The sequence below is a fragment of the Heterodontus francisci genome, chromosome 11, assembly GCF_036365525.1.
Source record: "Heterodontus francisci isolate sHetFra1 chromosome 11, sHetFra1.hap1, whole genome shotgun sequence".
NCBI lineage: Eukaryota > Metazoa > Chordata > Chondrichthyes > Heterodontiformes > Heterodontidae > Heterodontus > Heterodontus francisci.
Genome location: NC_090381.1, coordinates 40,875,044 through 40,898,396, shown reverse-complemented (window position 1 = coordinate 40,898,396; position 23,353 = coordinate 40,875,044). Strand labels below are relative to the sequence as shown.

Here is a 23,353-nt window from a genome sequence, read left to right as displayed (position 1 = left end):
CACTTGATGGCACTGTCAATGAGCCCTTCCATCACTTTACTGATCATTGAGAGTAGGCTGACAGGGCGGAAATCGGCCAGGTTGGATTTTTCTGCTTTTTGTGCACAGGACATACGTGGGCAATTTTGCATATTGCCGGGTAGTTGCCAGTGTTGTAGCTGTACTGGAACTGCTTGTTAGGCGTGCAGCTAGTTCTGGAGCACAAGTCTTCAGTACTATTGCCAGAATGTTGTCAGGGCCCGTAGCCTTTGCCGTATCCAGTGCCTTCAGTCATTTCTTGATGTCACGTGGAGTGGATCGGATAGGCAAAATACGGACATCTGTGATGCTGGGGACTTCAGGAGGAGGCCGAAATGGATCATCCACTCGGCACTTCTGGCTGAAGATGGATGTAAATGCTTCAGCCTTATCTTTCGCACTGATGTGCTGGGCTCCCCCATCATTGAGGATGGGGATATTTGTGGAGCCTCCTCCTTCTGTCAGTTGTTTAATTGTCCACCACCATTCACAACTGGATGTGGCAGGTCTGCAGAGCTTAGATCTGATCCATTGGCTATGGGATCGCTTAGCTCTGTCTATCGTGTGCTGCTTATGCTGTTTGGCATGCAAGTAGTCCTGGGTTGTAGTTTCACCTGGTTAACAACTCATTTTGAGGTATGCCTGGTGCTGCTCTGTCATTGAACCAGGGTTGATCCCCGGCTGGATGGTAATGGTAGAGTGGGGGATATGCCGGGCCATGAGGATACAGATTGTGGTTGAATGCAATTCTGCTGCTGCTGAAGGCCCACAGTGCCTCATGGATGCCCAGTTTTGAGCTGCTAGATCTGTTTGAAATCTATCCTATTTAGCATGGTGGTAGTGCCACACAATACTATGGTGGGTACCCTCAATGTGAATATGTGACTTCGCCTTCACAAGGACTGTGCGGTGGTCACTCCTACCAATGCTGTCATGGACAGATGCATCTGCAGCAGGTAGATTAACGAGGACGAGGTCAAGTAGGTTTTTCCCTCTTGTTGGTTTCCTCACCACCTGCCGCAGACCCAGTCTAGCAGCTATGTCCTTTAGGACTCGGCCAGCTTGGTCAGTAGTGGTGATACTGAGCTACTCTTGGTGATGAACATTGAAATCCCCCATCCAGAGTACATTCTGCACCTTTGCCACCCTCAGTGCTTCCTCCAAGTGCTGTTCAACATGGAGAAATGCTGATTTATCAGCTGACAGAGGGCGGTAGGTGATAATCAGCAGGAGGTTTCCTTGTCCATGTTTGACCTGATGCCATGAGACTTCATGGGGTCTGGAGTCAAAGTTGAGGACTCCTAGGGCAATTCTCTCCTGACTGTATAGCACTGTGCCGCCATCTCTGGTGGGTCTGTCCTGCCGGTGGGACAGGACATACCCGGGGATGGTGATAGTGGTATCTGGGACATTGTCTGTAAGGTTTGGTTCCATGAGTATGACTATGTCAGGCTGTTGCTTGACTAGTCTGTGGGACAGCTCTCCTAATTTTGGCACAAGCCCTCAGATGTTAGTAAGGAGGACTTTGCAGGGTTGACAGGGCTGGGGTTACTGTTGTCATTTCCAGTGCCTAGGTCGATGCCAGGTGGTCTCTTCAGTTTCATTCCTTTTCTTAGACTTTGTAGCGGTTTGCTACAACTGAATGGCTTGCTAGGCCATTTCAGAGGGCATTTAAGAGTTAACCACATTGCTGTGGGTCTGGAGTCACACGTAGGCCAGACCAGGTAAGGTCGGTAGATTTCCTTCCCTGAAGGACATTAATGAACCATATGGGTTTTTACAACAATCGACAATGGTTTCATGGTCACCACTAGACTAGCTTTTAATTCCAGATTTTTTTTTAAAATTAATTGAATTCAAATTCCACTATGTGTCATGGTGGGATTCAAATCCATGTCCCCAGAGGACTAGCCTGGGGTTACTAGTCTAGTCTGCCACTATGCCACTTTATGTTCGGATTTCTGTCCATTGTCTGTTATTGTATGTATTAATCAATCTTAATGTTTCTATTTTAGAGTAAATGTGCTTTTTTCTAAGGGAAAAATAGCTCATTGTGAACAAAAATACAACAGGCTTAATTCTGTGGTCCCAGCACTGGAATTTATGAGGTCAGCTTAATTAATTAAGCATAGCCAGCTACTGGCCTGGATCGAGGCCGCCAATAGGAGCTTAACGCCAGTCGGTGTGGACGGGACAGAAATATCACGTAGCTGTAGCTGTAATTGCTATTTAAAAGATATTTCTTAGTTTTAGCTTGGCCCAAAGCTGGAAATTGCCAGTCTAGAGTGCAGAGCACATTTATTCTGTGATACTGCTTGCGACATGCTTATGAAAGGAGTATAGCAAAGAAGGTTTTTGTTTGTTTTTGGGAACCTCAGGCAGTCTGCTAAGCAGGAGCGCTATCCAGTTTGCTTGGTGGTGGACTGAGTTAATGTTCTGACAGCCAAAGTATATGGGAGCAGATGAGGAAGAGGTTTAGCACATGATGTAGTCTGCCAAAGTAGGACTGGCCAGTTTTGTACTGGACTAGATCAAGTAGATGGGCATATTTTGCATGGCAGTGCTTCCTCTTGCCCTGTTAAATAAAAACTATTTTTATATGCTCGCTCCAAGCTTCACATGCATGCCTGTATTGCATCACGACAGACTTTATTGCTGCTATGCAAATTGGAACTGTTGTCACAAAGCTGTTAGGAAAGGTAAACCCATAAATTAATCTTGCATATATTATAATGATACTTCTATATTTTTTGTTAGGTTTTTTGAGGCCTCGTGTATTTTAGAATTATGGACCTAGTTTTATTTGGGAAAACTGAAAATGATTCCATGGATGTTTTTTTCACTGGGATCATTGAAAAGAGGTCATCGGAAGGTCTTTTGGACTTGGTTTGTAAACAACCTTACTGGAAGTCACCTGTCCTCAGATAAATACCCAGCAGGGGCTTTTTGATTGGAGGAGATTTTTACAGAAAAGTGACAGGTCAGGATGTATAGGGGTCAGGAGGCTTGACTCTTGAGATTGGTTTGGTTTCACTTTGGACAGTCAGTTGGTATTTGACAGTGTTTTGAAAGGAGTTTTAACAACCAGCCAAGAAAGCTGTCACCCCAGCTCAGCCTTTTCCATGTCTTTGAAAAGACTGCCAGCTTTTCCATCTCTTTGAGAAGCTCTTTGAAGCGATTGTAAGAAATAGAAAAATTGATGCTGCATTCCTCCTGAAAGGCCTGCCAGAAACCCCTGTTGCCGCATTTCGCCCAGAAAACTTGCTAAACTGTTCTAGAAAGATCCCAGTGACAGCCTACGCATATTTGGAATGCCAAACCAAAAAGGGACAACTGACATCTTTCTATATCTGCTGTTTTTTTCCTTCAAGAATAAGAAAATATTTGGCCAAAGTATTCTTTTTTGTCTTTTTTTTGTAACAGAGCTCTAAAGGACAAATCTCTATTTTTCAGTTAACCGGTGTGTGTGTGAGTGTGTGAGAGGGGCTAAGGTAAAAAGGGAACTTTCATATTTCACTCTGTGTATTAATGCTTTGCTTCATTACTGATTAAGTCTTGTTTTATAATAAACTGACATGTTTGTTGTTTATTAAAGCAACCTGGTTGGTGTATTTTATTCTGGGATAAATGGTGTATATTGGTAACTGGGTAAACATTTAAACATATGTTGTGACCTGTGGAGAAGTGGAACTAGAAAAGACAATGCACTCCTCCCACCTCAGTCATAACACACACTAACAGCATAATGCATGTTCGTTTACTTGCTTATAAGCTAGGATGTAGAGTGGGCACTTGGATCTCACTCCATGGGCGCCCCTCTAAATTCCAGTGCTAGTTCTCTGCATACATAACTAGTAAGTGTATAACAAGAGGGAGGAAACTTGAACTGGAAGAGGGCCTCATAATTCTTGACCATTTGGGCAGTTTGAACAGGCCCTGTTTGACATCCTGAGGCCCAAGGACATAAAGAGAGTAGACGAGGAAGATGTTTTATTGAAGCTCAGGGACATAGCATCTATTTCCTATTATTCGCATTTCATCCTGCACACTTATTTATATCCCAGCATCCCACCATGACACACATCATATGCAAATAACCTCTTCTCTTTTTACAGGCAAACCTCATGAACCAACCTCAGGTCCCAACAGTACTCAAGAAGTCAGTATTGCACCACACCCTGTGTCATTTAGTTCTTCTGCAGCAACAACCAGCACAAGTATGGCCATTCCAGAGATTTTGGTAGACAATACACCAGGTGACAAACGACGTATAAATGAACAGGAGCAGGCAATGATAGCTCATGTCCTTCCTCAGCTGGAAAGTACTAGAATGGGGACGTCATAGAGCCTCCGTTCAAAAGAAGGAGCCATCTTAGATTCTTGCTGTCATTGGGAAGCTTGCCAAGCACAAGCAGAAATCCATATCTTGCCATTCAATGCACATTCTTTTAGAATCTCTGTCAAAGACAGTTAATGCTTTCAGTTTGGACAAAACCTGCGTCTTTGAAACACGTCTATCATTTCTATATATTTCAATTTCAATTGTTAAATTTTATTGTTAGATCCCTAGTAACTTAAAAAAAAAGTCTTGTTCTTATAATAATACTGTACAGGGGATTTTTCCAGGTCTCTTGTGTCATTTAATAGAATTCCTGGTATGAATATTTGAAATTCAAAGGCTTCGATGAAAGTAATGGGATCGTTAGGGAGTGAAGATTTGAGATGTTTGCTGGCTTTCCAGGATTTATTTTTGATACAGGTTAGATACTGCAGTCTTCAAAGGGTTAAAAATTCTTCATGGACTTCACAAAGAAAAAGTCTCCACCATTCTGACTTGATGAAAGGGATTATTTTGGATTAGCCCAGTGTATGGACTGTGGGATGGTGATTCTCCCTCCAGTTTTTCATCCATTCCTTCAGGGAACAGCCTGTACCCTGCTGAGCATCTCCTCATAACAATATGACTTAGATCAGAAATTTATTTTTTGAACAATGGTTGGTAGAAATCTGGAAATCTTCCCACCCCCAAACCTACCCCCAGCCTCAAAAAGTTGTGGATACTGGAATAATTGGTGCTTCTAAGACTGCGATCGATAGTTATCCACTAGGTAAGGGTATTGAGGAAGCTAAGGAAATGGAGTTCAGCACAGATCAGCCATAATCTAATTGAATGGCAGAGCAGGTGCGAGGGGCAAAAAAGCCGCCTCCTGTTCCCATGTTATAAGATGTAGAATTATTTTAATCTGTTGAAAATCCAGGGAATTGTGGGGGGAGTGGGATTGATCTGAAAGAAACAAGGAACAAAGAAAATACAAAAAAGGGGAAAATACGGAAAGAAATAGAAACATCAAAGGAAAAAATAGACACAGTGGAAAACCAAGCAAAAAACCAGCAATAGCAGGGAATAAACACAGAACTACACAGACAAACAACAGCGATCTGCTGTAGAGAAGCTAAAAGGGAAGCATTTACTGTATGACAATGAACAGTACATATCATAGATAATGAATTCTTATATGTACACAAGTCAAAAACAAAGGAGAAAAAAGGGAAGATGTTCGGGGAGAAACTATATCGCACAATGCCCCTTCAAGCAGACACATGGGTTTCTCCATTGATATCATTGAGGAAACTTGCGTGGGCCAGGCAGCTAGTGGCCTACTACACCGTTTGCCCCTGCGAATCTGTGTAGTCTGCATAGCGTCACTTTAAAGCGGTGTTACACAAATGAATTTTTCTCCCGTTTTGTCTGTACTTGATATGCTGAGAATTTGTGTACACAGGCAATTAGACCAGAAAAATGAATATGATAGGCAAAACACAGGGGCCAGTGTGATCTGGGGAAAAGTGTCTGATCAGGTTGTGGGCATGTTGTGCTTACCCACAGATTCTTCCATGAGTAGTTTCTAAAAGTATGTACATTTACAGGAGCACGCTGAAACAGATACACTTGAGTGCCAAAGTACATCCAGTCAGAAGTATGAGCATCAATGTATTCCATCTCTGCAGAGCCATTCTAACTGAATACACTGATACCAGTGATTCTGTGTCGATATTTGATTGCCTAACTTGGGGGGAGTTTTATGCTCTTCCCCAGGTCGTGTTTGGAGGCAGGGAGAACATGGGCTGGATTTTATGGGCCCCCGCGAGGTGGGATCAGAGGTTGGGGGGCATGAAGTAATTTGACGGGTGGCGGGTGTGGCGGTTCAGAGGGCCCGTTGCCTCCCCATTGCTAAGCGATCTTCCCAAGGGTGGGATAGACTGACCATGGCCTTCCCGCCCAGAGGCCAATTGAGGCCCTTAAGTGGCCTACTGGCAGCCAATTAGGGGCCTCTTCCCGTCGCCACTGGCATCTTACCAGCAGCCTTGTAAAACCAGGTGCCCTCCCATCGGGCTTGGGGGGATGAGTCCCTCCTCCTTGGGCAATTTGTGGCCCATGGAGGACCCCACCGGGAACCAATTGACCTCCTGGGACCTCCCTCCCCTGGACCGCGAGACCACCCCGAGCCCCGCCTCACCGGGGTCTTCCGGACTGGACTCGGCAACCTTGTCTACCTCCCTCTTGTTCGGGGTTCCACTGCTGGTCCTGAGTCTGATGCGTCTGTAGTATCAGCCGTGGCCACCGCTCCCCGTGGAACTGCCAATACTGCTGAGCTGCCTGCCCTCTGATTGGCTGGCAGTTCATGGAGGCCGAGGATTTAAAGGGCTGAGGATCCGACCTCCTGAAAATTACATTTAAAAACACCAGATAATTGCTCCGGGGCCTGCGAAAATGCAAAGGCAGGGTTTCCCCCGCATTTTCAGCCCGGCACTGGGAGCCCCGCCTCCTACACAAAATCCAGCCCCATATAACCAGGCAGGATTGTGGCGGGTGGGGGCCCTGCCACCGTCCTGCCTCCATTCAAAATAAGTCCAGGACGGGAAGGTCTGTGAACGGCTTTCCCACCCCACCACCAATTGAGGCAATTAATGCCCAACTAAGGGACTCAGCCCACCACCGCCAGAATTAGCCCAGCGACGGGCAGGCCAGTCACCACATTGGCAGCCCACCAAGCAAACCCATGCGGGTTGGTTGCCAGCTCAGGGAACGGGTGTGGGGCCCTCGTTAAAAGGGACTTAGAGTCTGATCAAGGGACATGGCATTGTGAAACGGTGGAGAGTGCTGACAGCCACTCCCCTGTCCTTGCTGCTCACGCCCCCTCCTCCACGACCCCCATCCCGCAAAAACCTCTCCCACTCTGCCTTATTTGTGGCCTGGGCCCAGCGCCTCCGGTGAGTGCAGTAACTACAGCAGCCACTACATCCGTGTGGTGCTGTTTAGTTAAAGAGCTGCCGGCCTCTGATTGGCCAACAGCTCTTAGTGGGTGGAACGTCTGTCGCCAGGTCCTTAACCCCGGAGAAAGCCCACTGCTGTCCACTTAAGTGCCTAAGAGGAAGGTAATCCAGCAGGCCTTCCCCAGAAGAGGTGACGTGGGGCTCTCACCGGTGCTTTAGCTGGTTGTTGAGACCCCCATTGCCAAGATAAAATCTCGGCTATTATGTTTCAGGTAGGATAGCTTTAGAAACGACCTAATTGTATTCAGCCATCTGTACACCTGCTGTTTTGCATTTGTGACCACTGTGTAACCATACATGTAGCATGATTTAACTAGGTTGATGAAAACGCAATATTATTTAACACTGATCTCAAATTGCAAATAAACTTGTGCTGAGAAATGAGTGCAGATTGTGTACAGCAACTGTGAGTAAAATGGCAATAGTTAAATCCTGCTGACATAGGGCTACACAGAGGACCCCTGATTATTGTTTTCAATTAAGAAACTGAACCTATAATAGGTAAGTATTTATCACTGATTCTAAAGTTACCATCTTTTAGTTCTTAAAACCCTATAAACCTAAGTTATTTTACACTTAAAGGGATGTGGTTGATTGTTCTTTACTTCGCTTATTTTTCCTAGTTCTGTTTCCCTTCTGAGCTCATCTGTTTCTTACCTTTGAACAGCCGTTTGAAACTTTCCTCTGGGAACCACCCATACTCTACAGTACTGTCTCTGGCCAGTCAGAGAACTGGAGCACCTCCCCATTGACATAGCAAAGCACAATGGTATCAGGCAGAGCTTGGCTTCTTTTTCTTGTTATTATGTTTGGACAAAAACTTAAAGAAAAAGAAATGTTGGAAAGAAATAAGAAAAGATCATTCAGCTCATCATGCCTTATTAATTCTACTCTGGGAACTATTGGCTCTATGCCTTTCTTCTGGACTGAAACGTCTATGACTTTCAAAAGAGGAGAAAACCAACTTGCATTACATAATGCTATAGGAAGACACCTTTAGCATGGGCTGCGAACAATATTCTCCATTATAAATTCCATTCAACCTACTTATTCTCATGCAAAGTGCCACAAAGTTTATTATTTTCCAAATCAAAACAAAACTCCAGGGCAGTCTACATCCTGCATTACCCAATTGCTTTCCTTGACATGTGTTATGCAGACCCCCACCTGCCAAGAATGAGGCATATTAATTTTATCATATGAACATTGATTTTAAACTGTTGCTGGAGTGAAGAAAGGACTTAATAAAAAAAAAATCACCAGACACTTGGCTGGAAAAACATTTGCATACTAACAGACAGTGCTTGGAGAGACAAAGGACTATTCCCTGGTCCACTTAACCCAAAATGAGCTGTGATCACCAAACATTGAAGGTGAGGATGCTGACATTCCAGGATGACTGCTAAGATGTCAGAATACACAAACAGAAGTGCTCAAACCGGCTACACATGACTAACTTGCTGGGCAACCTGAGGTTTTTTGAATTGTGCCACAGAGAAAGAGGTAGAAGGCTGTTTGAACTGGAACCTGGAGCAAGGAAGCCTCTCTCTCTCTCCCACTTTCTCCCAAGTCACCGAATCCATGGAAGACACATAAACCTCAAGAGAGAAAAGACTCCGACCTCGACACAATTGAAGCATGCACTGGGCCCCAACGAATTGCAAGTCTGACTGGCAACTACAGACTTCACAGCAAACTCATAGGACAGTAAAAGAGAAACCCATCTACTGCCTCAAACATTTCCCCTTTATCCTTTTCGGTCTCTATCTGCGTGTGTTTATTGCGTATGCATGCTAGCGTGGTCGCGTCGTACATTCGTAATCGGTAAGTGGATTAGAGTTTAAGATTAATAAACTTCTACCTTGTTTAAAATCTAAGAAAACCTGTCTGAATTGATTTCTTTACCTTACAACTGGAAAGCGGTGAACAAGGATTCACTAAGGGGAGCTAAAACACAGTGTTTTAAAAAAAATTAAACCCTGTTACGGTTAAACCAGGCAAAGGCTAAGAGGGAACCCCTAGACCCCTTCTCACCTGTTTGTAACACATGATAGGAGTGACTGTTCCCAGTCTGCACCCAGGTATGGGTCCCCTGGAGCAGCAAATACTGCTGGTGGAGTGGACAACTGCAAAGGAACTGACATGGTTTTCCTCCATATTAAAATAATCCAATAGTTAGAGCAATGCAATACCATTCAGTTACTGGAACATTGCAAACTATATTAAACATCACTTTCCTTCTGAACTTTCCTCGCTTACTGTTTTCTAAACTTCAAATATGCTATCCTACATGCACTTCCTGCTGTCCACATCCACACACAGACTCCTGCTTTAAGTCATCTTTTCCAAGTCACTCATAAATGTGAAACTCCTCCTCCTCTTCAGCATTTCCTTCCATCTACAATCTTCAAGTTTTTAAAACCCAAGCTTGCTTTATGATTTACCTTATTGTTTTATCTTTTTTGACCTTATTACTGTCCTGCAGCTTGGCCCTTGGGTCCTTCTGTTTGTTTTTTTAGTTAAATCTGTATTTATCCTTAGCATGCTCAATGCCGCTTCTAACCTGCGATTCATGTGGCTCTTTTTGATGTTGTCAATCAATGCACTATTACCCTAATACCTATGCTATACTTCAAGGTTCCAGGGGAGAAAACTCTTAATAATATCAATTGGTAATTCCTAGCCTATTTCATAGAAGTATGGATCTATTTGATCTACGGGCTAAATCTGTGTCTGATCTGAGTGGTTTGGACCTTTTCATGCTTTCATATATGCAGACTATGATGGGTGAGCAGTTTTAAGCAATTATTTCAATGGGTGGTGGGCAATCTGAATCAGAATCTGAAGCCCTCACTTATCTCAATGTCCAGCTCTGGTATGCATCTCGGATCCTCATCTTTATAGACGCTGGTGTGGGGCGAGAGTTTTTTTTTGAGCATGTGTTTTCATCTCTCTTCTAGGAATCTAATTGTCTTTTTCTACTTGTCACTACCTATAGCTGAGATCACTGCTACCAGACCACTGCCGATACCGGTCCAAAACTGTCTCCTGAGAGTTAAATGATGATGCCCTGGCTGACCCTCCCACCCAAGGTCAAAGACAGAAGGTGCATTTAATGAAGAGCCACCCTTAATAATAACCCAAAACATTGGTTTAAACAGTAAGTCCTGATGGTGTAAGGGGAATTGACTCGTAGTAATGATCGTGTCAATCAGTGTCAGAGTTGTATTAATGAGCAGAGTGAAATCACAAGGGTGCTTAAAAATATTTTAATGTAATTATAGTATCTGTTGATGTAATTCTGCTCCTTCCCATTGTCAGATTCAGTAACTCTTTCATTGGTCACGTTGCTCCCTCATGTTGTTGGGTTCAGTAATTACTTTTTACCATTTGGGGACAGGAGGAATCTAGAAGAGGTCAGTGTAACTTTTTCAAATTGTTGATCTGGGCAAGGATTGGGATAATGTTTTGCAATGTTATGATACTATTTCAATTTGAATTATATCATTGCCAAATGTGTTGCTAAGCACACTTGGAAAGTATGCCAACAATTTTCCATTAAGATAATTGTCATTTATTATTGTTATGATTACAGCCTGAACAGTACAGGTTTTCAAATTAACAAGAGGAATTTGAGCTTTAATGAACAAACAAAAATTAAAAAGTAGTACAAAGTTAATGTGTCACATAAGTGGAAGTAGACATAGGGTACAGACCACATTGTAGAGCATTAGTAGTGGACCTGCTTGCATGAAAATTGCTAATTTAACAAAAGATTTAATGTATTTAAATAAACAGGTTAATAAATTAGTTAAAATAAATGAAGGAATTCCATCCAACTGTGTTAACATGCTCATTTATTAATGTCTATCAGCACAGTTTCAATCTCATATTTGATAATGAACATGGCTAAAAAGTCTGATGCTTTCAGAAATTACAAAAAAAGCTTTGATGGTGACAAAATGTATATGTATATATTGGGTGAATGAATCAGAGAGTGATTAATGGGAACTGAATGATGAGAGAGACAGCTCTTTTCTACTAGCTATTCTATATTAGTCTTTTTAAAATCCAGTTTCTGGGAGACCTGCATGTCTGTGAGGCAGCTCATGGGACTTAGACCACTAAATGGTACTTCCTTATCCCAGCAGCAGACCTGTAGACCCACAAAAAAGTTGGACCTGTGACTAGAATAAGGAAGCAGGTAGCTGCCTAAATATAATTTAAAATAAGGGAAACAGAATCTTGACTTCTGTCTCTGAACTGTTACATAATGTCACCGGTGATAGAGACATGTAGTATATGATGTGGTACTATGACTAATTAAGCCATAAACACCAGGAGGTTTGATCCTTGGTCTGAAGAGTGTCAACTGCACTGAACCTCACAGCAGCTGGAGGACTACAGTTGGCTTCAACATTTCTGGGGTAGGTAGGGAGTTGAAAAAATCAGCTAGGGGCATGTGTGTCTGTGTCTGCGTGTGTGTGGCATATGCATGGTGCGTGCATATGTTTGTGGTGCATGCGTGCATGTGTGATTGACAATCTCGTCTTTTCTACTGTCATTTATGTCATTTGCAAGTTAATTTCAATATTAGAATTGGGAAACCCAGGCCTTAACTGTTTACATAGAAATATATAGAAGTTACAACATGGAAACAGGCTATTTGGCTCAACCAGTCTGTGTCAGTGATTATCCTCCATGCAAGCAAACAGTCCTAATCACATGCTCCCACCCAGGTTAGTAAATCTGACGATCTCACGAAGGTCGGTGGAGTTGTGGATAGTGCCGAAGGATGTTGTAGGTTGCAGAGGGACATCGATAGGCTGCAGAGCTGGGCTGAGAGATGGCAAATGGAGTTTAATGCGGAGAAGTGTGAGGTGATTCACTTTGGAAGGAGTAACAGGAATGCAGAGTACTGGGCTAATGGGAAGATTCTTGGTAGTGTAGATGAGCAGAGAGTTCTTGGTATGCAGGTACATAAATCCCTGAAAGTTGCCACCCAGGTTAATAGGGATGTTAAGAAGGCATATGGTGTGTTAGCTTTTATTAGTAGGGGGATCGAGTTTCGGAGCCACGAGGTCATGCTGCAGCAGTACAAAACTCTGGTGCGGCCGCACTGGAGTATGGCGTGCAGTTCTGGTCACCGCATTATAGGAAGGATGTGGAAGCTTTGGAAAGGGTGCAGAGGAGATTTACTAGGATGTTACCTGGTATGGAGGGAAGGTCTTATGAGGAAAGGCTGAGGGACTTGAGGTTGTTTTCGTTGGAGAGAAGGAGGAGGAGAGGTGACTTAATAGAGACATATAAGATAATCAGAGGGTTAGATAGGGTGGATAGTGAGAGTCTTTTTCCTCGGATGGTGATGGCAAACACGAGGGGACATAGCTTTAAGTTGAGGGGTGATAGATATAGGACAGATGTTAGAGGTAGTTTCTTTACTCAGAGAGTAGTAGGGGCGTGGAACGCCCTGCCTGCAGCAGTAGTAGACTCGCCAACTTTAAGGGCATTTAAGTGGTCATTGGATAGACATATGGATGAAAATGGAATAGTGTAGGTCAGATGGTTTCACAGGTCGGCGCAACATCGAGGGCCAAAGGGCCTGTACTGCGTTGTAATGTTCTATGTTCTATACCCTTTCTCCCAGTTCCTTCATCCACCTGTCCAATTTAATCTCGACTGTTGATATAGTTTCTGCCTCAACTACTAATCCTGTTGGCGAATTTCATCGCCTCACAAATCTGTGGAAAGAAGTTTCTCTTGTTCTCTGCTCTAAATCTTTTACATTTTATCTTACAGTTATGGCCCCTCTTTCTAGACCCCACAACCACTGGAAATGGTTGGCTTCTATTTACCCTTTTATAATTTTAAACCCCTCCATAATTTGTGCTGTTCTAACAAAGAAAGTCTTACATTCTCGAGTACTGCTTTGAATTTTATTTCCCCTGTTCCTCTTGTATGAAGAATGCTGACTTGGGTGAGCACTCATGGAGCTATATCCCAGAATGGAGCCAATGGGGAGATTTTAAACCCTGAAAAATGGGTGGTTTTGGGTCAGGTGGGATGTAAAAATGTTAAAAATCTGAATCCCACCTCCAAACTGCCTACTTTCCTTTTTAGTGGAGATGACTAGAGTGGGTTGGGCAACGACCCGCTCCCAGGAGGCTAGTTGGCCATTTAAACATTATAAGAAGGCTGCACGCCTCATATTTAACCATCATTTTAAATTTAACCCATATCTAAAGGGAGGTAAGGAATGCTGGATCCAGGAGGTAAGTGCCTTTCCACTTACCTACTTCACCCATCCCCCACGATTGGACACACTCATTTCCCCCCGCCACCATTGACTGTTCTGATCCACCTTCGAGCCTTTGATCTTCCCTGAACTCCAATCTTCCCTCTGGCCTCCAATCTTCACCTCTTCCCCATCCCTCCATCATCATTAAATTTATTGCGTAAAGTTGCCAATGGGCATTTATGGGTATTTTATCACGCAGATGAAGCAAACACTGTCTATAAATGCACTAAGAATTGTATCTTGGAATCTGGGTCGAGGTATTAAACAAACACTTTGCATCTGTCTTTACCAAGGAAGAAGATGCTGCCAAAATCATAGTCAAAGATGAGGTAGTTAAGATACTGCCTGGGCTAAAAATTGATAAAGCGGAGGTATTAGAAAGGCTGGCTCTACTTAAAATTGGTAAGTCACCAGGACCAGATGGGATGCATCTGAAGATACTGAGGGAAGTAAGGGTGGAAATTGCAGAGGTACTGGCCATAATTTTCCAATCCTGTTTGGATATGGTGGTGGTGCTGGAGCATTAGAGATGTGTAAATGTTACACCCTTGTTCAATAATGAGTGTAAGGATATGCCCAGCAACTACAGGCCAGTCAGTTTAACCTTGTTGATGGGAAAGATTTCAGAGATGATAATACGGGACAAAATTAACAGTCACTTGGACAAGTGTGAATTAATTAAGGAAAGTCAGCAGGGATTTTTTAAAGGCAAATCATGTTTAACTAATTTGATTGAGTTTTTGATGAGGTAACAGAGATGGCTGATGAGGGTAATGCATTTGATGTGTATATGGACTTCCAAAAGGCATTTGATAAAGTGCCACATAATACTTACCAGAAAAGTTGAAGCCCATGGAATAAAAGGGAAAGTGAAAGTGAAGGAAGGAAAGGGAAGTGAAAGGGAAAGAAAATACGAATTTGGCTGAGTGGCAGGAAACAGAGAGTACTGGTGAATGGTTGTTTTTCGGACCGGAGGAAATTATACAGTGAGATTCTCCAGGAGTTGACATTAGGACCACTGCTTTTCTTGATACATATTAATGACAGAGCACATTTTCAAAATTTGCAGATGACACTAAACTTGGAAGTATCGTGAACTGTCAGGAGGACAGTGATATACTTCAAGAGGGCATAGATAGGCTGGTGGAATGGGCAGATATGTGGCAGATGAAATTTACTGCAGAGAAGTGTGAAGTGATACACTTCAGTAGGAACAATGAGGAGAGGCAATATAAAATAAAGGGTACAGTTCTAAAGGGATTTACAGGAAGAGAGAGACCTGGGGGTATATGTGCACAAATCGTTGAAGGTGATAGGGCAGGTTGAGTAAGTGGTAAAAAAAATAAGGCATACGGGATCCTGGGCTTTATAAATAGAGGCATAGAGTACGAAAGCAATCAAATTATGATGAACCTTTATAAAACTCTGGTTTAGCTTCAACTGGAGTATTGTGCTTTCGGGTGGATGTGAAAGCTTTTGAGAGGTGGCAGAAAAGATTTGATGAGGGATGAGGGACTTCAGTTACGTGGATAGATTGGAGAAGCTGGGGTTATTCTTCTTAGAGAAGAGAGGAGATTTGATTGTGTTCAAAATCATGAGGGGTATGGACAGAGCAGATAGAGAGAAACTGTTCCCAATGGTGGAAGGGTGGAGGACACAGTTTTAAGGTGATTGGTAAAAGAACCAAAGGTGACATGAGGATAAACTTTTTTGCAGTGAGTGGTTAGGATCTCGAATACACTGTCTGATAGTGTGGTAGAGGCAGATTCAATGGGGGCTTTCAAAAGGGAATTGGATAAGCATCTGAAGAGAAAAAATTTGCAGGATTACGGGGAAAGCGCAGAGGAGTGGGACTAGCTGAATTGCTCTTGCAGAGAACTGGCATGGACATGATGGGTCAAATGGCCTCCTTCTGTGCTGTAAACATTCTATGATTCTAATCATCATGAGTAATGTACATAGCCAGTGCAACATGCTTTTTTGAGACAACGAATTACACAAGGGTACAGACATTGGTTTATTCTGCTGCTGTTATTTAATTAATAACACACAGCTGTCTTCTTATATTTCAAATAGCATAATGGAAAAAATATACATGTGTGTATGTGGGTACAATAACTGTCAGCAGCAGAGTCAAATAGTTAAGAGGACTCAATAAATAATTTCATGTTAATCTAATTTAGGAATTCTGTTTGGTGCCTTGAAGCTGTGTCTATGGACATATTCAGTTCTAGTTTTGGGCAGAAAGCTGGGTCTGTTTTATGTTACATAAAACTGTCACAGCAACACAATTTGTTTGGGCATTAGTCTTTACATTCACCATTGAAACATATGACACACTTTAATCTATTTGCTTTACCTAAAAGGACCAAGATCTCACCAGTCAATTCATGGCTGAACATGCCAGATGTTGTTTATATGAACTGCAGACTGAATAATTGAGGAAGCAAGGGACAAATTAGGAATTTCAAATGGTTGCTATGATAGATAACAGTCCAATTTTGTACTGAATCAAATTATGCACTGAATGTTTCACACCATAGAACTGCAACTACAGATACCCATTTCCTAATTGGGCTGAGGTGGACATTGTTGATCTGCTGATGGCTCAATGGGTAAATGCATCTGTGGTGCAACATTGAATTGTGCAGAAAATAAGGTTTCAGGTTTGATCCCTACTATGTCTTGAGTTAGCTGATTTCAGTCAGAATGGTCCTGGGCAGAAGAGGACAACACTTAAAAGATAAACAAAAAATAGCCTCTCTCCTTCTCTAAGCTGGAGGAAAAAAAAATCAGGCAGGGTTCCTACTCCTGACTATTTACATGCCCCATATTAAGAATTACTGTTGAAGTCCATAGAATTATAGAGTCATTTACAGCACAGAAGGAGGCCATTCGGCCCATTGAATCCATGCCGGCTCTCCACGGAGCTATCCAGTCAGTCCCACTCCCCTTCTCAAACCCCGTAGCCCTGCACGTCTATTTCTCTCAAGTGGCCATCCAACTTCATCTTGAAGTCATTGATTGTCGCCACCTGCACCACCCTTGTGGGCAGTGAGTTCCAGATCATTACCACCTGCTGCGTAAAAAAAGTGCTTTCTCATATTCCTCCTGCCTCTCTTGCTCAAAATTTTCAATCTGTGTTCCTAAGTTCTTGTAGCATTAGTTAATGGAAACATTTTTTCCTGTCTAAACTAACTAAGCCTGTCTTGTGCATTTTTATTATACCTTTGCTCAATCTGCTTTATCCTAAGGAGAACAACCCCAGCTTTTCCAACATAAACTTCTAAGTAAAATCCCCCATTCCTGGAACCATTCTGGTAAATCAAGGACTCTCACATCCTTCCTGAAGTTGGTGACCAGAACTGGACGCAGTACTCCAGTTGGGGCCTAACCAGAGCTTTATGAAGGTTCAGCACTACTTCATTGCTTTTGTACTCAATGCCTCTATTTTTGAAGCTCAAGATCCCAACCACTCTCTCAATATGTCCTGCCACCTTCAAAGATTTATGCACATGCACTTCCAGATCACTCTGTTCCTGCACACTCTTTAGAATGGTGCTATTAATTATATATTGCCTCTCCCTATTCCTTCTGCCAAAATGCATCACCTCACACTTGCCAGTATTAAATTCCATCCGCCACCTGTCTGCTCACTCTACTAGCCTATCTATGTCCTGTTGCAGGTGGTTCATGTCATCCTTACTGTTTGCCGCACCTCCTAGTTTGGTGTCATCGGCAAATTTTGAGATTCTACTCCGTATTCCAAGATCCAAGTAATTTATATATAGCAAAAAAGCAGTGGTCCCAGCATTGACACTTGGGGAACACCACTGTCAACCATTCTCCAGTCCGAAAAGCAACTATTTACTCCGACTCACTGTTTTCTGTCCTTAAGTCAAATTTTTATCTAATTGGACACTGACCCTCCTATTCCATGAGCCTCAATTTTGTTAACCAGCCTTTTATGTGGTACCTTATCAAATGCTTTCTTAAAATCCATATAAACAACATCCACTGCATTCCCTCCATCAACCTTCTCTGTTACTTCATCAACGCATTCAGTTAGATTAGCATGATCTACCTTTTACAAATCCATGCTAGCTATCCTTAATTAACTCAAGCCTCACTAAATGTGTGTTGATATTTTCCCTGATAATTATTTCTAAAATCTTACCCACCAATGATGTTAAACTAATTGGCCTATAGTTGCTAGGACTGTCCTTACACCCTTTCTTGAGTAAGAGTGTCACATTTTCCACGATCTGATTCTCCTGTACCTCTCTATATCCAGGGAAGATTGGAAGATTATGGCAAGCCCTTCCACTATCTCCAATCCCCACTTCCTTTAGCAACCTGGGATGTAAGCCATCCAGACTTATCTACCCTAAGCATAGCCAGCCTTTTTAGTACCTCCCCCCTCTCAATTTTTAACCTTTCCATTGCCTTTACTCTCTTTGCTTCTACTGGTATTTTGTCAGATTCCATTTCCTTAGTGACCACTGATACAAAGTATTCATTAAGCACCTCTAAGCATATATTACCCTCTTTGTCCCTTATAGGGATTTGGGTTCCCTTTTATGTTGATTGCCATTCTGGTCCCAGATTCTCTCTTTTTCTGTCTTTGCCAGTCTTTGGGGCGGCACAGTGGTGCAGTGGTTAGCACCGCAGCCTCACAGCTCCAGCGACCCGGGTTCAATTCTGGGTACTGCCTGTGTGGAGTTTGCAAGTTCTCCCTGTGTCTGCGTGGGTTTCCTCCGGGTGCTCCGGTTTCCTCCCACAGCCAAAAGACTTGCAGGTTGATAGGTGAATTGGCCATTATAAATGGCCCCTAGTATAGGTAGGTGGTAGGGGAATATAGGGACGGGTGAGGATGTGGTAGGAATATGGGATTAGTGTAGGATTAGTATAAATGGGTGGTTAATGGTCGGCACAGACTTGGTGGGCCGAAGGGCCTGTTTCAGTGCTGTAATCTAAAAAAAAAAAAATCTTATTTTCCTCTTCACCTCCCCTCTCAACTTATTGTCTGTGACCTGGCTCTCACTTGATGTGTTCATGGATCATACACCCTCTTTTTTATTTCATCATAATCTCTATCTCCCTCGTCATCCAAGGAACCCTGTTCTTGGTTGCCCTACCTTTTGCCCTTGTTGGAATGTACCTACCCTGTACCTGAAGCATTTCTCCCTTAAAGAGATTGTTCTGATACAGCTCTTCATGCCAATCTTTGGTTCCATTCTACCCTTGCTAGGTCGTTTCCCATCGCATTGAAATTAGTCCTCTTCTCATCCAGGCATTCTACCTTATTTTGCTCCTTATTTTTGTGCATTACTAGTCTAAACCTTATGATATAATGATCACTCTTACCCAAGGGCTCCCCAACAGACACTTGGTCCTTTTGGCCCACCTCATTCCCCAGCAATGCCTCCTTTCTAGTTGGGCTGAGAACATACTGATCAAGAAAGTTCTCCTGAGCACATTTCAGAGATTTCTCCCCCTCCTTACCCTTTACTCTAAAATTATCCCAATCGATATTTGGGTAATTAAAGTCACTCACTATCACGACTCTATAGTTTTTTCACATCTCTGTAATTTTCCTGCAGATTTGCTCCTCTATCTCTCTCTCACTATTTTGAGGCTTATAGAATACCGCTAGTAGTGTGAACATACCTTTTTTGTTTCTCAACTTTAACCAAATGGATTCTGTCCTTACCCCCTCAAGGACATCCTCCCTTTGCAATACCACAATGTTGTTCCTAATCAGTGTGCGGGGGGGGCCTCCACTGTGCGGGAGGACACCTTGTAAAACGAGGTGCCCTCCCTGTTGGCTTGGGGGAGGGGTGGTACCTCCTTCGTGGACAATTGTGGCCCCTGGAGGACCCCCACTGGGAACAACTTTACCCTCCCGGGACCCCCTCCCACTGGACTGCATGACCAGCCCCCCCAACCTCACCCTCGCTGGGGCCTTCTGGGCTGGCCCCGGCGACCCCACCTCACCTACCTCTGTTCCAGGGTTCCACCGCTGGGCCTGGGTCCGAGGCCCTGCAGTACCAGCAGTGGCCACTGCTCCCAGTGGTCCTGCCGATACTGCTGAGCTGGCAGCCCTCTGATTGGCCAGCAGCTCCTGGAGGCAGGATCTCTGTCCCTATAGTCTTTAAAGGGACAGGGATTGCGCCTCCTAAAACTTTGATTCAAAAAGACCGGAGAATTGCTGTAGGGGGGCACAAAAAGATAGAGGCGGTGATCCCCCCACCTTTTTGGCCCAGCGCCAGGAGCCCCACCTTCAGCACAAAATCAGCCCATGCATTGTAATCTAGTCTTTGATTTCCTCATAGTCCTTCTCAGTCTACACCCTGCTAATACTTTAGTACTGTCTAACACTCTCACTCTGACCCCACCTAATACTTTACTGTCCAGTGACAGTTGGTGTGAGGGCAACAGCAGGGGGGCACAATGAAAAACTCTCTGATCTTTGAGGAATGCCATGGAATCTTTACTGCCTGTTTGAATCCCAGAAACCAGCAAGACAAGATCCTGGATTTAACATCTTATCTGAGGGACAGAACCTCCAGCAGTAAATGACTGGAAAGTCTACCACAATAAGGAGCTCAAACTCTGGTATGTGGCTTGAACCCACAACATTCTGACCTAGAGGTGAGAATACTACCACCTAAGCCAAGCTAACATCGTTACCTCCACAAAATGATGACAATCCCCTATTAAAATATGTTGCAAATAGTCAGAACATTTGCAGTTATATTCCTGGTAGCATCATGGATGTGTTTGTGAACTGTAAACAGAATTGCATCTGTCTGACTGAGTAGCAAACCACTGCAGTTGTCATTAGAAGTCCATGGAAGCATGCAAGGATGGAGGTGGATTTAGCAGTTAATATCAGCTGCATTTAGATTTCAAATACGAATTATGCAGCATTGAAGATCAATATATACCTCACTGTCATTCATTACTACTTGTTCCCCACGCAACCTTGAGCAATTAGCTCATATTGTGCAGTGATTTTTTTACATGTACTTGGGATTAAATTTATATCAGCAGTCCCCTGTTGAACTGACTGGAACCTAGTTGTTTAGTAAAAGGGGATTAGAGATAAGAAATTAGCTCTGGGGAATGTGCACCAAGCAACCTGACTTGCCACACATTTATTTGTACATAAGAATTGCTAGATGAAAAAAGACCAAGGTCCAGTTACTATTCTAGTAGTTATCTAATTTAATTCCTGACTGACTGTGGTAGGACTGAAGCCGGCTGCCAGTAAAATATCATCCACCTTTCCAAAAACTTAAACTTTGGTCAAAAGTTCACATTGGATTCAATCCATTACATGCTCCATCTTTGGCAAAGCCCATTCCAAATTCTCACCATTAGACATTCCATATAGAGCGGAGCACTCACAGGATTTGATCTGTTCCAGTTTTAATTTACAGTGAAACTTATACTGGATTCAGTCTGTTCTATATTCCATATGGAACTTACAATGGATTCCACATCGTGTGATGCCTCTAATGGGTTAAGTCCATCAAGTTTCAAATGGAGCAGAGCCCAGAACTGATTTCTGATGTTACACATTTTTTATGGAGTGGGGCATACACAGGATTCATTCTGTCACATATTCCATATGGAATATAACTATACTGGATTCATGTGTTACACATTGAACTAACATGTGTTATATATTCCTTATGGAGTGAAGTCCACAATGGATTTCGTTTGTTGCATATTGCACAACTATCAAGACACACATTATCCAGTATCATTCTATTTTATGTGCTTCTACTGCCTCTTTTGGTAGGAACAGTAAGTTTTCACTGTATGGGGAAGTACCTTCATGTTGGAAATCCAAAGTGTTTGAAGACCCAAACCTAAATCAAATTTGTGACATTTTCATCTTTCACCCTGACCAAATTCTGGTAACATTAACGGAATTGGCTTAACTTTTAAATGATCCTGGTCTTGTGGTCTGTACATTATAAATGTCAGCTGTTACAGTTAGAACAGTAAAAGACAATTTTTGTTAGTTACTAAGTTGTGCAGATATTTGAACAGAAAGTTCTTATCTGAGCATCAGTTTCCATTGTAACGGAATACTACCAGGAGAAAGAAAATTGTTTTTACTGTTTCACCTGCACAAACCTTTGAATAAAGTCCTACCGCAGTGGCAGGAACCGACATTTCTGTCCACACTGATGACTTGATATTTAAGCTTGCAAATGTGAAGTTTTTGAATTAAGTTTGTCATGGGGTATGGTAGCATATTGGTTAAGTTAGTAGATGAGTAATCCAGAGGTCTGGACTAAAGATCCAGAGCCATGAGTTCACCATAGCAGCTGGGGAACGTAAATTTCGTTGATTAAATAAATCTGGAACTAAAAAGCTAGTAACAGTAATGGTGATCATGAAATAACCAGATTGTTGGAAAAACCCAATCTGGTCAACTAGAAAATCTGTTTGTCCTTATCTGGTCTGGCTTATATGTGACTCCCGATCCACAGCAATGTGGTTGACAATGCAATGCCCTCTGAAATGGCCTAGCAATTCAAAACTGCTATCAGGGCAATTAGGGATGGGGAATAAATGCTGGCCTTGCCAGTGACACCCACGTTGCATGAATAAATTTTTTTTGAATGACAAGTTAACTCCACTGGCAGGAGTCTTCAGTAACCAGAGGACACAGATTTAAGATAATTGGCAAAAGAGCCAGAGGGAAGATGAGGAGTTTCTTTATGTAATTTGTGGATACTATGTAGAACACACTGTTGGAAAGGATGGTGGAAGCTGATTCAGTAGTAACTTTCAAAAGCGAATTAGATATGTACTTGAAAATAAATAAAAATGCAGGGCTATGGGGAAAGAGCAAGGGAGTGGAACTAATTGGATAGCTCTTTCAATAAGCTACATAGGCATGATGGGCCGAATGGCCTGCTTCTGCACTATAAGACTCTATAATCACATTGGCAAAATGGTAGAGAAACCCCCAGCAATATAGAGTAATTTAATGGACAAAAATTGTCAGAGGCGATGTACAGACTACCAGAACTAACTGCTGTTCTGTGCCTCTGTTAGAGCAGAATCAGCTTGTAAAAAGGTTAAGTACTTTTATATAAAACTTCTAAAGGCAAATGAGTAGCTGCTTCTGCAGGTATACTTTAGCTTACATTTTCTATAAATAAACTAGTTTCTTTCTTTGCTTTAGTTCGCCAGTAACAATGTTGTTTTGACTGCTCTGAGGAATATCTTGTTTAAATGTGTCAACATTTAATGGCTTAATGGACTGAATGGCTTCACAAAGTGAAATACAGACACAACATGAGTATTTCAAACAAGCAAATCTCCATGTAAAAGGCAGCATCCATTCCAGTGTAAGGAGATACAGAACCCAACTCTCCCTCCCTCTATGCACCACCTAAGGATAAGTCTATATATGGTTAAGGTTAAAATTGATAAAAAGTTGTAAAGTATTTTTAAAAAGTAGCAATCAAAACACTTTCTCACTCTTTCTCTTCTCATCCCCCCCTTTGAAGGATGAATCAACCTCAGCATTTTTAACCAGAGCCTAGAGGTCTATTTATAAATCTGTTGGGACAAGTGCAAATAGCTGTCTTTAAAGGCATTCATGCACTGATAGCAACTAGCAGAGAGGACACTGTCTAAACAGCAATAGAACTGAGATTGAAGGCATTGAGA

The 23,353-nt window shown here is 42.7% G+C and overlaps 1 protein-coding gene across 5 annotated transcripts in view; it reads right to left on the bottom strand.

The window, feature by feature from the left end:
• Nucleotides 1–23,353, bottom strand: part of ppp2r3a (protein phosphatase 2, regulatory subunit B'', alpha) — a 525,535-nt gene that overhangs the window by 97,655 nt on the left and 404,527 nt on the right. The window lies entirely within an intron of this gene.